General features: G+C 43.8%; 1 protein-coding gene and 1 non-coding gene across 3 annotated transcripts in view; both read left to right on the forward strand.

Annotated features, from left to right (window-relative positions):
* The window catches only part of NR5A2 (nuclear receptor subfamily 5 group A member 2), a 157327-nt gene that overhangs the window by 24175 nt on the left and 121166 nt on the right, over positions 1-11986 (forward strand). The window lies entirely within an intron of this gene.
* LOC119467065 lies at positions 2684-2787 on the forward strand. Its single transcript, XR_005195591.1, has one exon. It is a non-coding gene; the product is annotated as a U6 spliceosomal RNA (small nuclear RNA).

Raw genomic sequence — 11986 nt, forward strand, 5'->3', positions numbered from 1 at the left:
GGATTACAGGCTTGAGCCACCGCGCCCGGCACATATTATTTTCATGTAAACAAGGAAACATTATGAAGTGAATGCAGCTAGCGGCAGGTAAGGCATTAAGAAGTGCTGGGAAAATTTGCTTCTTCCACTGTTCCTCTCTTTTCCTTCCTCTGCAGATAAATTTTGCGGTGAGCTTCTTTATATTAGCATGAGGTTAAATATCTGGCTAAAACATAAATATCTTTAAGAATGGGGCATAGTAAAGCATTGGCAGTCATTTATGCTGTTGTTTAATGCGTTTATCAGTCTTTGATGAGAATACGAAAAAGGAAAAGGGAAAATGGGCAAACATGAGAGTCATCTACAAGGGGTGGGAGATGTTCCCAGAAGAGAAAGATGATTTTGATCCACTTCACAGTTTTCCTTGGCTTACACTGAACAGGAGTGATTCAAGTATTTTTTAGTGAACAAAGAGCAGGATTCAGAAAAACTTAAAAGATAGTTTCAGTAGCGACTGTGAGGTGACTATTTACATTCGGAAAAATTCCTTTTCCTTTCGTTTATAAATTTACTTTGTCAGAAAGCAAACGAAATCATTTAAAGCCAGCTTTGAGACATCTCTAGGGCTGTGGCTTTCAAATTTTCTAACCATGACCTGCAGTAGGAAAGGTACTTTACAGTGAGACATAGTGTATCGAACAAATCACACGGGCGCATGCACACACACATGCACAAACACACAGACACATACACAAAACTAAACTGAAGTTTGGGCCGGGTGAGTGGCTCACTTCTGTAATCCTAGCACTTTGGGTGGCCGAGGTGGGTGGATCACCTGAGGTCAGGAGTTCAAGACCAGCCTGGCCATCATGATGAAACCCCATCTTTATTTTAAAAAAATAAAAGAATAAATGAAGTTTGACCAGATAGTACATAATTTACAAGCTATGCACTCTGATATTTTCTATCCTACTTTAATCTAATTTATTTTATGTTTTTTTAAAAAGTTCTGTTCGTGACTCACTAAATTGATTTCAGGGCCCATTAATGAGACATGACCTGCAATTCAGGAAACATTGCTGCTCTAGAGGAAGTTTGTCGGCCATCCATTGGCATTGCCTGCCTGCTACCACTAAGGACACTAACTCTGAAAAAAGCTCTCTTCCTCCTGGCATCCTTGAAACCTACAGCCTGAGTCCCCACCCTATCTTTCTCTAAAGACTGTAATTTTAAAATATCATTTGGGAAGATAAATGCTCTCCTTTATTCAATTTGATTTTAATTATTTTTGTAGAGACAGGGGTCTCACTGTGTTGTCCAGGCTAGTCTCAAACTCCTGGGCTCAAGCAGTCCTCCTGCCGTGACCTCCCAAAGTGCTGGGATTACAGACAGGAGCCATCATGCCTAGTTCATTCATTAAGTAACTGTTCTTTTCCTGGTAACTTCACAGCAAATTACCCATCAAGTGATATACTTATTGGACAGATTTTTCATACCTCTAAAACCCAAAGACAAAAAGTCACATATTTGCTCCTAATTAGGCAATTTTGAAATGACCTCTTGCTCACCCTCTCAGGCAAGTTACATTCTCTATCATGTAGAAAAAAAAAAAAAAAGAGAATACAGATTTTATTTGCTTACTAGTTAAGGGAACAGAAGGGCCAAGAAATTTGGTGAGTTGTTTTGTTTTTCTATACATCTACAAGGTACAAAAAAAGATATTCTGGTTTTCATTCAAAATACTGTAATGGAAAAGAAGAAATTGCAACTCCCCAACTCTCATAGAAACCATGGAAGTTCAGAGCTCGAGGATGAAAGAGAAAGGACTAGAAGACACATATAAGTGAGCTGCTTTGTTTTTTTTTAACACACTTGTAAAGGACAATTCTGGTCTTCATCCAAAATAATGGCTTGAGAAAGATGAAATCAATACTCTGAAACGTGAGCTTTTGCAACAGCAGATATGCATCAAAAGATACTCACTGCCTAGAAATGACAAGGTTTTTCAGAGCCAGAAGGGATGACAGGGATCATTTGACTCCACCTCTTTTTACAGATGAAGAAACTGAGGCAGAAGGGAATGTAATCTGCCCAATGTTATACAGGAACTGAATGGCAGAGCGGGGACTGGTAGATTCAGGTTCAAAGAAGCCATCCTCTTGTACACATCCGCCCCCCAGCATGTGTGTGCTCACACACACACACACACACACACAAACACACACACACACACACACACACACACACACACACGAGACAGTGTGACCTTTGACTCCAAAAAATACAGTCCTTTGCCAGTGAAGCTAAAGCAAATCTCTAGGTTATCAGAAGTCCATCACTACCATCCAATTACCAAATCACTAATAATCAGTGAGACAGATTTTCCCTGAGTCCAGATGACCCCCTGGGAGTGAATGAGTCACTTTAAAAAGCTACAGTAATTCTTTCAGGCCACTGGGGTATCATTCAGTACAGTGGATTCGGCAGTTCTGGGCCTTGGAAGAGTTTCTGAGGCATTCTCCAGTGCCTTACCCTCTGGACAGTTTACTCTCCGGGAGAATCTGGGTCAGAGGGCATGTGGGTTGTGATCTGCAGTTACAGCGGCTAAAGTGGTGATGAATCCTGTGCTCTGCTAGAGGCTGGGCACGGCCAGCATGGGGTTCTTGCTCTGTGCGCTTGTTGAGATAGCAAATGAGAATGCAGGGTGCTCACTTTGGCGGCACATCCAGTAAAATTGGAAACCTACAGAGATTAGCAAGGCCCCTGCACAAAGATAACACACACATTCATGAAACTGTCCATAAAAAAAAGAGAGCACAGGACTGTAATCGGGTGATAGGTGAGCCACTAATTATAAAATTTTCTGATCTTTAAACCAAATCTGTTAAGTGACCTATGCTTTTGACTATTTCCTTGTGTTTTTAGAAATTAAGAGCTAATTCAAGACTTTTGCATTCTGCTGAAAGAGCTGTCCTTGTGAGTCAAGAAGATTTGGCTTTTTTTTTTCAGTGATTTTTTTTTTCACCTGTGTCTTGAATATCTCACAAACACAGGAGCAGTGAGAAAATAATTCCCACTTCGTTAAACAACTAATGAATCTGGAGGATCTATTTGATCTTCTAATGAGACCAGATGTCTTAAGAGAATTCTGGGAATGGATATATAAGAACCTCCCCTCGATGAATGATTCTGATACATGTACGTATTAAAAAAAATCTAAATTAATCCCGACTGAAACTCCCAACTAGCGTTTCTGTGGAAAATAGGTCTCAGAGACTCAGGGAGTTTGTGCCAAAGGAATTTAGTCATGTTGAAGTCGGTTTTTAAGTGTAGCTTGATCTAAAGGGAGGGCGCAATGGGAGGAGCAAACCTTTTTTCTCTAGCCGATGGTGGAAGCTATCTGAGCAGAGTTGTTTATTATTTTTAACATTCTAGAACCTTTTTCCTACATCACTGTTACCTCTTCCAATACAGGCCTGTAATCTCAGACTTTATTGAAGCCGCCCCAATTTTAAGCTATATTCTTTACTAAATTTATTTAGCCCTACTTTTTTTTCTTTAAAAAAATTATTTATTTATTTATTTATTTTTCGAGATGAAGTCTCTCTCTGTTGCCCAGGCTGCAGTGCAGTGGCAAGATCATAGCTCACTGCAACCTTGGCCTTGTGGCCTCAAGCCATCTTCCCACTTTAGCCTCCTGAGCAGCTGGGATCACAGGCACGTGCAACCATGCTGGCTAATTTTTTATTTTTTTGTGGAGATGGGTCCTGTTGCCCAGGCTGGTCTTGAACTCCTGGGTTCAAGCAATCTTCCCACCTTGGCCTCCCAAAGCGCTGGAATTTATAGGCGTAAGCCACCGTGCCTGGCAACTCTATTTTTCTGTGGGAGAGAAAGAGAAACAGAGCATCCTGCTCAGTGTCTACCGCAGCAACTTCCATATGGCTCTCCTTTGCCTTCTCCTGGGAGTTGGGGTTGGGAATCATGGGTCTCGCCCCAGCACCCCTCAGTGTCATGTGGTGTCACACAGCTATAGCAACTGTACTTACCTTTGTTTTCACTTCTCTGGATGCGAAGTGGCTAATCTGGGGAGCACAAGGATGACAGAAAGAAAAGAAACATTAAAGTTTGTTTTCCAATCGAACTTTTCTTTTTTTTTTTTTTTTTTTTGAGACGGAGTTTCACTCATGTTACCCAGGCTGGAGTGCAATGGCGCGATCTCGGCTCACCGCAACCTCCGCCTCCTGGGTTCAGGCAATTCTCCTGCCTCAGCCTCCTGAGTAGCTGGGATTACAGGCACGTGCCACCATGCCCAGCTAATTTTTCATAGTTTTTAGTAGAGACAGGGTTTCACCATGTTGACCAGGATGGTCTCGATCTCTTGACCTCGTGATCCACCCGCCTCGGCCTCCCAAAGTGCTGGGATTACAGGCTTGAGCCACCGCGCCCGGCCCCAATCGAACTTTTCAATGAAAATTTTCCAATCAGAATTTGATCTCAAGGCATATTAAGCCATCTATTGCCAGTTCTCCTACTCATCAAAAAGACGCCAGAATGAAATAAATGTAACCTGCATAGGTTCACAAGGAAATGATAAAGCTGGTTTTTCTTCCACTGAAGGTGGATACGAAAGTGTTACGTCTTTGTGAATTTGGAGAGAATGTGGGAATCAGCAGGTTTGATTCATGGCCTCTAAGATCTCTTCAGGTGTTAAGCATCGCTTTTTGTATCTTTTTGCAAGCAGACCTGAAACAGAAGGCTTGGGTGTGGCTGATAGTGTTGGGTGAGAATTTATGCTATTCCCGCCTGTCTTGCTTATATATGTATATTGCATGTGTGTCTGTTGTAGACTCAGAAAGCCATTATCTTTCTTTTTGTTTTCATCTGAGCTTTCTTTTGCTCACAATTCGCTGAAAGAATCAGCTCTTCTCAGTCAGTGCCTGTTTGTGCTCTGGCCGTTCATGGTGGGCAGTGGAACATGCCTACTTACTGTAGTGATGTGTATTGTTCTTCACAGGGATATCTTGAAAGTCACCTCAAAACTCCAATGCACTAGTTACTTCTACTAAGGTATAATTCACACTCCCTAAAATTTACTCTTTTTAGGGTACAAATAATAGAACAGCTGTTCTTCACTTTAAAACTCTCCCATGTCCCTTTGTAGTAAACTCCTCCCACCACCCCAGTCCCTGCCAATTCTGATCTGTTTTTGTCCTTAGTGTTTTTTTTGTTGTTGTTGGTACTTTTAAAAAGAAGTAAATTTGCTATACTCATTGAGTATACGTTTACAAACTGTAGACTCAGTTTAAACTCCCTGAAGCTTGGTTTCAGCATAGCTGAGCACTAATAGTTTCCATGCAAACATATCCTCCATGGGGCACTGGGATATTTGGTAAGAGAGTAGTGATGATCATAACTTCACACTGGGTCTGCTTGTTCACACGCCTGATGAGCTTCCTGTTCATATTAACCTTTATGGTATCTGCTGGAACCATGGGGAGAACATGAGAATTGTGAGGCACACCCAAGAAACCCATGTTTAACTAGCTGAGCCATCGCCAGGTGTCTGAATCTGAACAGTGAGAGCAGGCCCACACTGCCACTGTGTACCTGACTGCCTCATTCTGTGCCCCTCCAGTTACATGTAGCCTGGTTTTGCAAACCGAGGCTTAAGCCTCTGCAGCCAACAGTAAGCCCTTGTTCCTGTTCTGATGAGGATGGACTGAATTATTTTGTATTCAGTTTCCTACAATGGCCCCCTCTAATGACACACTCACAAAAATAATGAATTTACACGTCTTTGGGCCAATTTATGAAAAACCACTCTCTCTTCAGTAAAAAGTAATACAAATCCTTTAAGACCTGTTGGAAAATGGTACAGACATGAGCATTTTCCTTGCTCTGCTCAAGGTGATTTGGTAAAGGAGAAGAGAAGTAACTTTTCTTGGGTGCCCAACTAAGCACCTGCTCTCGGGCTAGGTGCTTTCAGGCCATTTTCTGGTTGATCTTAAGGACAGTCCTGTGATGTGAGCATAGTGTATGGTCATTTGGTCAGAGAGTGAGAGTAAATGACCATCGCTCCCATATGACATGTCCTCTGGAGAGGATACGTCCATCAGTCATAATGACCCATAGAGATGTCAAGTTAACTGATTTGTAAAACTTTGCTAAATCTTTTATTTTTTGAGACAGGGTCTCACTCTGTCACCCAGGCTGGAGTGCAGTGGAGCGATCTTGGCTCACTGTAGCTTCTGCCCCCAAGGCTCAAGAGATCCTTTAGCTCTCAGTCTCCCAAGTAGCTGGGAGTACAGGCACACACCACATCATACCTGGCTAAAGTTCATATCTTTTTGTGGAGACAGGGTTTTGCCATGTTGCCCAGCCTGGATTGTTTTCTTTTTCTTTCTTTTCTTTTTTTTTTTTTAAGATGGGGTTTCACCATGTTGGTCAGGCTGGTCTTGAACTCCCGACCTCAGGTGATCCACCCGCCTTAGCCTCCAAAGTGCTTGGATTACAGGCGTGAGCCACCACGCCCGGCCATGGATTGTTTTCTTAAGATACTAGCTCTCGCTCAGGCTGGAGTGCAGTGCACATCATAGTTCATTGCAACCTTGAACTCCTAGGTTCAAGTGTTCCTCTCACCTCAGCCTCCCAAGTCAACGCAATTTTTAACTAACCACTCCTTTTCATCGAATAATTTGTTAGCACCAGTAAAATTAACCAAGGCAATTGAATCAGTTTGTGGGGTGGGGAGATGAGTGGAATGAGAGAGACAGGAGAAAGAAACAAAAAATGAGGGGAATAAAAACCTCAGGAGGGAATCTACCCCAAGGCCCAGGGTTACATAAACAGCTGAGGGCTTACAGAACATTCCAGGTCAGCAGAAAACACTTGCATTTTTCCCTTTACTGTAGAATTTGAATAATACAGATGATGATAATAATGGCTACTATTTATTGAGCTATGACTCAGGCCATTACTAAGTGTGTTACAGCTAGGTGCAGTGGCTCACGCCTGTAATCCCAGCACTTTTAGAGTCTGAGGCAGAAGGATCGCTTGAGGGCAGGAGTTCACTGGGAAACACACTGAGACTCTGTCTCTATCAAAAAAAAGAGAAGTGTTTTACATGTGTTATCTCATTTAATTTTGTTTTTTTGAGACGGAGTCGTGCTTTGTCACCCAAGCTGGAGTGCAGTGGCTCAATCTTGGCTCACTGCAACCTCTGCCTCCCAGGTTCGATTGATTCTCCTGCCTCAGCCTCCTGAGTAGCTGGGATTACAGGCATGCACCACCATGTCCAGCTAATTTTTGTGTTTTTTAGTAGAGACGAGGTTTCACCATGTTGGTCAGGATGGTCTCAAACCCCTGACCTCGTGATCCACCCGCCCTGGCCTCCCAAAGTGCTGGGATTACAGGCATGAGCCATCGCACCTGGCCTTTTTTTTCTTTTTGAGATGGAGTCTTGCTCTGTTGCCCAAGCCGGAATGCAGTGGCATGATCTCAGCTCACTGTAACCTCTGTCTCATGAGGCCAAGCAATTCTCCTGCCTCAGCCTCCTGAGTAGCTGGGATTACAGGTACCTGCCACCACGCCCAGCTAATTTTTGATTTTTGGTAGAGATGGGGTTTCACCACGTTGGCCAGGCTGGTCTTGAACCCCTGACCTCAAGTGATTCACTCACCTCAGCCTCCCAAAGTCCTGGGATTACAGGCATGAGCCACTGCACTTGGCTCTCATTTAATGTTACCTGATACTTGTGCAACAGACAGTAGTATTACCATTGTGCAGATGGTAAGACCAAGGGACATTTACGGACTTGACTCAGGTCACATAGCTAGTATGATAATGCTACTAATATTATTATTATTATTATTATTATTATTATTATTATTTGAGACAGGATCTGGCTCTGTTGGCCAGGCTGGAGTCCAGTGGCACTCAATTTTGGCTTGCTGCAACCTCTGCATCCTGGGCTCAAGCAGGCCACCCACCACAGCCTCCCAAGTTGCTGGAACTACAGACGTGTGCCACTATACCTGGCTAATTTTTGTANCTCAAGCAGGCCACCCACCACAGCCTCCCAAGTTGCTGGAACTACAGACGTGTGCCACTATACCTGGCTAATTTTTGTATATTTTTAGAGACAGGGTTTCACTATGTTGCCCACGCTGGTCTTGAATTTTTAAGCTCAAGTAACTTTTGAACTCAAGTGATTCACCCACCTTGGCCTCCCAAAGTGCTGGGATTACAAGCATGGAGCCACCACACCTGGCTGGATATGCTATTATTAAAACAAAAAATGTATATGGCCAGGTACGGTGGCTCACGCCTGTAATCCCAGCATTTTGGGAGGCCAAGGTGGGCGGATTATGAGGTTAAGAGATTGAGACCATCCTGGCCAACATGGTGAAACCCCATGTTTCACCAAAATACTAAAAATACAAAAATTAGCTGGGCATGGTGGTGCACGCCTGTAGTCCCAGCTACTCGGGAGGCTGAGGCAGGAGAATTGCTTGAACCCAGGAGGTGGAGGTTGCAGTGAGCTGAGATCGTGCCACTGCACTTCAGCCTGGCGCCTGATGACGGAGCAAGACTCTGTCTAAAAAAAAAAAAAATGTATATGAAAGTTCCTTGTAAATAGTAAATTACTTTGTAATTGTACCTTTTTTGTTTGTTTGAGACAGAGTCTCACTCTGTCGCCCAGGCTGAAGCACAGTGGCACGATCTTGGCTCACGGCAACCTCCGCCTCCTGGGTTCAAGCAATTTGCCTGCCTCAGCCTCCCAAGTACTTGGGATTACAGGTGTGCACCACCACGCCCAGTTAATTTTTGTATTTTTAGTAGAGATGGGACTTCACCATGTTGGCTAGGCTGGCCTCGAACCCCTGACCTCAGGGTGATCTACCCACCTTGGCCTCCCAAAGTGCTGGGATTATAGGCGTGAGCCACCGCGCCTGGCTGTAATTGTACTTTTTAATAAAGTGCTTTATTTTACAAAGAACTTCCATACACATTTTTCTGGTCCTGGGCTCTTTCATTTTGGGAGCACGGATGTAACTGACTTATCATCAATGTTCAGTAGTGTGGTTTTTAAAGTCTACAACACAACCACCTCCTATGAATTGACTATCACATGTCTAAATGCCCTGTTTATAGCATGTTTTACCTGAAAGAGCAGGACATACAAATCACTTTATAATTGATAATTACCATTATCAGTATGCTCACCTCTATGCCATTTTCCAACAAGTCTCGAAGGACTTGTATTAGGATAGTCCTGTGATGTGAGCACAGTGCATGGTTGTTTGGTGAGAGAGTAGGAATAAAAGAACATCGCTCTCATATAACATGTTTTCTGTAGAGGAAACATCCATTAGTCATAATGTACCATTTTCCAACAGGTTTTAAAGGACTTGTATTATTTTTTACTGAAGAGAGTGGTTTTTCATAAGTTCACCCAAAGATATGTACATTTGTTATTTTTTTGTTGTTGTTAGAGGAGGCCATCATGGGAAACTGAATACAAAATAATACGGTCCCATCAGAGCAGGAGCAGGGTCTTGCTGTTGGTTGCAGAGACTTAAGCCTCATTTTGCAAAACTGGGCTCTATATAATTGGAAGGGCACAGAATGAGGCAGTCAGGTATGCAGTAGCAGTGTGTGCCTCCCCAGCTTGTGAGTACCTGCATAACTTACCTCTTCTAACCTCCCAGTGCTCAGCACCAGTTCCTACTGAATAATTAGTAAATGCGATTTTGTCAGCTTGTCTGCCTAGAAGTAGTCACACGCTTGTTTGCTGAGAATAATTAGGGTCCCTGCTTATTCCAATACTTACACTTCCTCAGCAGGGCACATAGATTGTTCACAGATCTTTTTTTTTTTTTTTTTTTTTTTTGAGACCGAGTTTCACTCATGTTACCCAGGCTGGAGTGCAATGGCGCGATCTCGGCTCACCGCAACCTCCGCCTCCTGGGTTCAGGCAATTCTCCTGCCTCAGCCTCCTGAGTAGCTGGGATTACATGCACGCACCACCATGCTCAGCTGATTTTTTTGTATTTTTTTTTTTTAGTAGAGATGGGGTTTCACCGTGTTGACCAGGATGGTCTCGATCTCTTGACCTCGTGATCCACCCGCCTCGGCCTCCCAAAGTGCTGGGATTACAGGCTTGAGCCACTGCGCCCGGCCCTCATGCTGTGTTTTTGACCGGCCAGGGCCAAGTCTATGAATTCTTCACGTATTGTGTCCTGGGAAGGAACAGCCAAAAGCTTTGACAAGAAAAATTAAGAAATGCTGCTGATTATTTCTCTCTCAGAAAACTAACACAAGACCACATTATTTTGAATTTTTGGAAATGTCACTCATATTGCACATTCGAGATTAACTTTTTTTTTTTTGAGGTGGAGTTTCTCTCTCGTTGCCCAGGTTGGAGTGCAGGGGTGCGATCTCGGCTCACTGCAACCTCCACCTCCCGAGTTCAAGCAATTCTGCTTCAGCCTCCTGAGTAGCTGGGATTACAGGCATGCACCACCATGCCCAGCTAATTTTTTGTATTTTTAGTAGAGACGGGGTTTCACCATGTTGACCAGGATGGTCTCGATCTCTTGACCTTGTGATCCACCCGCCTCGGCCTCCCAAAGTGCTGGGATTACAGGCTTGAGCCACTGCGCCGGGCCAGGTTGCTCACAGATCTTATGGAAAGGCTGCCAGTGTTCGTTCCTGGGCATTGGGGAGGTAGAGACCTTGAGCCTGATCCCCGTTCCCTGTCCGCACACTGTCACACAAAGTCGCAGAATGGGTTAAAAAAACTACACACAGAAAACATGACTTGTGTGTGACATCCCTTCACGCACTTTCAAAGGACTTTGCCCTCTGAACCTATAGAGTAAAATAGATCTTTTTTATTTTCCCAGATAAACAAAGAATGATTTTGCTCTGACTTCTTCTACAGCTTGGGAAGTAGATCACACAAATATCTTTTCGAGTTCAACATCCATTTGCAGAATGGCTGCATGGAAATTGGGCATTTACACTATTCTTCATGTTAAAGACATTAAGATGTAACCCAGGAAAACCACCCGCAGGCAAGAACAGCAAAAACGACATACAAACTGTGTCACTTAACCCAGCAGTGAGGTATTTCTTGAATGCCTGATACTTAAAACCTAACTCCCCTCTGCACCTGTGTCCTCTCCACATCACAGGCTAAAATCAGGCAGCCAGTGGCATGGGTGCCCCGATGGCTCCAAGAAGGTGGGGGGACACTAACCTTGTACATCATTTTCTTTATCTTCCCCTCTCTTCTTGTCTACTTTTCTTCTGTCCCAATTCATTTTTTCTTTTCTTACATCATTTACTTTTTCCTTCCCCTTTTATGCCTCAGGAAGCACCCTTAGGCATTACCTTGTCCTCAGCTGCATCTGCGTTTACCCTTCAGGTAAAATGTGGTTGAGCAAGGAAGGCAACTCATTGCCTACAAGTCTGAGGATGGGTGGAGCAGGTCAGAGAAACAGTTAAATAGACCCCAGAAATAAACTGCAGTGAACGATAATAAGATTTCTGGCTGTCCTTCCACGGTGCCAGATGACTTCTATACAGTGGCATTTTCCAAGGGTGGGTGCAGAGGGAGTAGCTGGTCAACTTGGATGGGTATGGGCAAGACAGAATACTGAGGCTTCAGGCTTAGCAAGGTGAGCGTGCGTGGATACCACGAAGTCAACGCAAGAGCAACTTGGAAATTCCCTGCTTTTCAAATAGGTGTAAGGATTTCTGGCCATGACAAGGCTGTTTTTCTTCAGTCTTTCAGCCATGTCTCTACACAGTTCCACAAATGGTCACTAGTGACTTCCTCACCTTTAACTTCCTCCTTGGTAATCATTTTCACATGCTGTGTTTTTTTTTTGTTTTTCGTTTTTTGTTTTTTTTGGGGGGGGGACGGAGTTTCGCTCTTGTTACCCAGGCTGGAGTGCAATGGCGCGATCTCGGCTCACCGCAACCTCCGCCTCCTGGGTTC

The sequence above is a fragment of the Cebus imitator genome, unplaced genomic scaffold (assembly GCF_001604975.1).
Source record: "Cebus imitator isolate Cc_AM_T3 unplaced genomic scaffold, Cebus_imitator-1.0 Scaffold257, whole genome shotgun sequence".
NCBI classification, from domain to species: Eukaryota; Metazoa; Chordata; class Mammalia; order Primates; family Cebidae; genus Cebus; species Cebus imitator.